At 39.0% G+C, this 4669-nt stretch overlaps 1 long non-coding RNA gene across 1 annotated transcript; it reads right to left on the bottom strand.

Moving 5' to 3' along the window:
* Positions 1-2202: 2202 nt before the first annotated feature.
* Positions 2203-3809, bottom strand: LOC148315609 (uncharacterized). Its single transcript, XR_015840759.1, has 3 exons — positions 3736-3809; positions 2956-3075; positions 2203-2348 (listed from the first exon to the last, which is right to left on the bottom strand). It is a non-coding gene; the product is annotated as an uncharacterized LOC148315609 (long non-coding RNA).
* Between the last annotated feature and the right edge of the window lie 860 nt (positions 3810-4669).

Raw genomic sequence — 4669 nt, 5'->3', positions numbered from 1 at the left:
TTCTGAGTCTGTAAAGCCTGGAGGAGGCTGCTTCGATGTTTTAGTAGCATCATAAATTTATTGAATTAATTATATTTGAGGTTGGATTAGATTTTTACACATTTTAAGCCTTAGCCACCCAAAACAAAACATAAGCTCATGAATGAAATAAAACTAATTAATTTCGCCCATGCCAATTAATCTTCTGTAGACACGTGTTGTGACCAGTGTTGTTTTTGGCAGGCATTTTAGATTTTGTCCAAGTCATTTGGACAAAGTGCTGATTTGTTTACATCAGATTTAGTCATCCCAATTCGTTATAGTTTTAGTCCAGTTTTAGTCAACGAAAACTAAAAAAAGGGTTTTAGTCCAGCTTTAATCGACGGAAACGCAAAAAAAGTTTTACCCTAGTTTTCGTCAATTTATTCACAAAGGTTTTAGTCCAAGCGGCACGGTGGCCCAACTGGTTAGCATGATGGCCTCACAATATTGAGGTCGTAGGTACGATTCTGGCTCCGGCCTTCCTGCGTGGGTTTCCTCTGGGTAATCCGGTTTCCTCCCATATTCTTAAAACATGCATGGCAAGTTGCTTGGACACTCTAATTGCCCCGAGGCATGAGTGTGAGCGTGGATGGTTGTTCGTCTATGCATGTCCTGCGATTGGCTGGACACCAATTCAGGGTGTACCTCGCCTACTGCCGAAGACAGCTGGGATAGGCTCCAACACCCCCCGCGACCCTAGTGAGGAGAAGCGGTACAGATAACGGATGGATGGATGGATGGGTTTAAGTCCATTTGAGTTAAAACAAGGCATTCAAGGTTTCCACCCAATAACAAAGACTTTTGGATGGACTACTAAGGATTCTTCATTACAAACAGAAAAAAGTGGCAACAGTGGAATCAATACTCACTGCTCCAAAATAAGCAGAGAAGCAAAACATTTTGTTGGGCAACTGTTGTGGCTTTATTTCACTAAAAGCAACATAAAATAATTTATGAACCACATGCTAACAATTTTGTCTAGTCAACGAAAAAAATTCATGTACATCACGTCATGTTTTCGTCATAAAAGAACCTCGTATAGCTTGTCATCGTCATTAAAAAAGGGGCGTTAACGAAGTATTTTCGTCATAGTCATCAGTGACGAAAACAACACTGGTTGTGACTGATATTTCAGTCCCAGGTTGTCTCCTGAACACCACCAATTGGGCAAGGGCGCGCAGGAAAGCCTGGGGTCTTCTATTTTTACAGTATAGAAAGGCTAAATATCAAATTGAAACAGTGTTTTATATCATGAATATACAGGGTTGGTGCTGGTTCTGGTAGGGAAACCACAACATAAAGATGTCCTTAATTAGTCCCACAATGGGGATATTTGCAATATGGCATATGATGGCCTAACAGGGCCACCGCCCAGAAAGGAGTAACGCAGAACTTTGTAATACTGTCACTCCCTGACCAGTTCGTTGTTCCTGCAGAGCCAAACTTTGACTCAGACCCACAAATTTGAATTACAGATAGTGGACAATGGAGAACTCCCCCAGTCAGTCATCATGTTCAACTTCCATAGAAACTTCACATACATTTATTAGATTGCCAAACTAATTGGAAACTACATCACCAGAACACCACAAGTGGGCTCTGTTATTGTACTTAAAGATGCATCTTACAAACCTGTGTTCTCCAAGGCCAGCTGGTCCATAGTCTTAAGTTATTTCTTCGCCAACATCAATGTCTCGGAGCGCAAACAGACAGAGGTGTGGTCTGTCCTCTGTTGTCATCTTCTTCATTTTACAGTTGGGGTGCATGTGGTCATCATTAACCAGTCTTCCCAGACTGCCATCTTCTTGAGCTGCATCAACACTTAAAATAGATTAAAAAAAAAAAAAACAATTATTCAATCAATGTCAGAAATTAATCTTTGAGACAATCTTGTGTACACAAAACATAAAAATAGGAAATCCACAATTTTTAAATCTAAATCAAATCATACAAGAAATTTCTATTGGAATCAGACCCTATTAACAGCTTGTCTTTGAGACTTCATGATCTATATTTTCATTTGTACAGATTCAACGCATGAATAAAAGTAATTATACATTTTTGCTTAGAGAATGATTTTTCCCCTAACACTTATGGGATGAGTATGTGTTTATTTTTTTAAATAAAAACAAAAATAAGATAACATCTCAATCTTTGCCTCACCTCCAAGTTTTTTCTTGCCGGCGGAAGTCAAACAAAAAGACAGTGCCTCTTCCATCCATCTTCCTGCGTTGAGATTCATCAGAATCTATCAATTTTCCTCTGTACTCCATAATAAAGAATAAAGTCGTCTTTCCTGAAAGGGGCCTTGGTAAATACTCCTCGACCTAGTTAACAGGGAAATCAAGTTAGCTTCGTCATATTTTTAAGCACACAAATAAGGAGTCATCATATTCATTTGGGCCACTATACTAATGTAGGGTGGTTTGAAACATTGCTTCTTGTGAGGGATAGAGCAGAGCCCTTCTTTATGATTTTAAAGGAACAGACCAGCCAAAATTCATTTTCCAGCATTGCATTAGCCAGTATGTATTAGGACTGAAAGTACAAATGTCAATTGCACCTGGTTACGTAAAAAAAAAACTTTAAGATTATTTAGTTTCAAAACAATGACATACACTGTACACAGTCATATTGGATCGCGTCACGTGATCTCTGTGACGTATTACGTGCTTTACACTAGACTATCAATATCGGACTTGTTCACCGGTCTATTGTGGTATAAAAATGCCGGAGGGCGTCATCAAGTACAGCCTTAATTTAGATAGAACTCCTACCATCAGGTTTCACACTCACTGAAATAACTTGAAACTGACAAAAGTGGCAAAAGAAAAGGTCAAGACACTCTTAATGTAAAATAACCACTTAAAAAACGATGTCAGCTTGGTTATCAGAAAACAATAATATATCTTAGCAAAAGCGTTAACATCATACCTTTAAATTAGTTTATATACTTCGCTTCTAACTCTGCAGTCTTGTCCAGACCCTTGACTGCATGTTCAATAGTATCCTGCTTTGGGGACTTCCTGCATCTCAGGGAAGGCATTGTTTATTCTATAAAGAAAAAAGACAGTATTGTGTTGAGAATTATTAATACTATGGGCTAAATGGAGTTTTAACAATATCAGTGTAAGAAAAATAAATTATAAATTAAAAAAATATCAATTCCTCCATCCCAATTAACGATTTCAACCATAATAGTTTATATTGAAGTTTAAACAACAGACACAGACAGATTTATGCAGTGTGACTACAAAAATCTTACCAAAATTGCATTCACAGTAACCTTTGCTTTAAGAATCATGTAATTAACCAGTGAACATCGTGTCTTACACAAAAATTAATGACAGAAATTATCATGGTACTTGCATTCTGTGGTTCTATAACAAAAGTGCAAGCTGTTAGCTCCGCAAAGCTAACGCAACAAGCTAGCGTCCCTCGTGCTCACATTCAATGCAAACCTGACCACCGGATGACAATACGCGTCGGTTTAGTTCTTTAAATGAGTAAAAGCACCATGACGTTTTATAATTATTCAATGCTTAACTGGAGCTCGTCAATTATGTCGATGTAGGAGCACATGTTTGCTAGGCCAGTGTTGTAGGCCCACATCCATGGTGCTACTTTGTATAGTGTTTTCCACACAACTATCTCTAACTATGAACAAATGCACTCGACGCATGTTTTGAAAAAAACCCAACGAAAAACACTTACCTCTCCGTTTCAACAGCAGTTCGAACTTCGAAGTGGTGATATTCTCCAGCGTTAAGCACCTGCTCGAACTGCGAATAGGTCAAATTCAACAGCGTCTTTTTTCTGTCTTAATAAGGACGCGATGAGAGGAGGAGCGCTTGCCTTTTCGTCAGCACGCCCCGCGCGGGTGGTGCTGCTTTATCACTCTCTATCTGTGCCCGCCCGCCGGCACGTCGATAGAAAAATAATATTCCTTCAAACATTACTTTCATCTTCTTAACGTTTTGTAGTGAATTTAACAGGTTTACCACTTTTTTCAAATACACCAATGGAAAACAGGTCTTAATTGAGGAAACATACAAAGAGCGTCTCACAAACACCTTATAATGAGCAATGTAATTTGATCACGTTTTTTGTCACTGCCTGGACGTTGGGTTCACTGGCCTGGTGGCAGTGGCTTGTAGACACTGTCACTGAGTGGGAACGGATCTCAAGGTGGGTCAAACTAACCCAAGCAGTGGATCGGTCCGTTTTTTAAATTTATTAATTTTTTTATTTTATGTATTTATTTATTATTTAATACAAGGGCTTCGGCTCACTACCAGTGGGCGGGACCAAAGAATTTGGGTTTCCTTTGAGCTAGGAGGCAGTCAAAGGCAGTCCAATCCCCGGCAACATAAAGCGCCTAGCTCTGGGGACATGGAATGTCATTTCTCTGGTAGGGAATGAACCCGAGCTGGTGTGTGACTAGACCAGTGGTTCTCAATTATTTCCTGTCATGCCCCCCCTACCAAGAAGAAAACAATTCGCACCCCCCCACCACAATTTTCTTTTACATTTCGTACTAATGTACATGTTCTTTGCATATTAATGTTAGATTGTCAATAAAATATCTTACCTTAACAAAGCTAAATTGATAAAAATAAAATATCATTTTGAGAACGACTATTGTGAG

This window comes from Idiotropiscis lumnitzeri, unplaced genomic scaffold, assembly GCF_059441095.1.
Source record: "Idiotropiscis lumnitzeri isolate Australia: NSW breed Sydney's pygmy pipehorse unplaced genomic scaffold, RoL_Ilum_1.0 HiC_scaffold_79, whole genome shotgun sequence".
In the NCBI taxonomy this organism is placed as follows: Eukaryota; Metazoa; Chordata; class Actinopteri; order Syngnathiformes; family Syngnathidae; genus Idiotropiscis; species Idiotropiscis lumnitzeri.
Note: the sequence above shows the minus strand (reverse complement) of the source record. Positions and strands in the feature narration are given on the sequence as shown.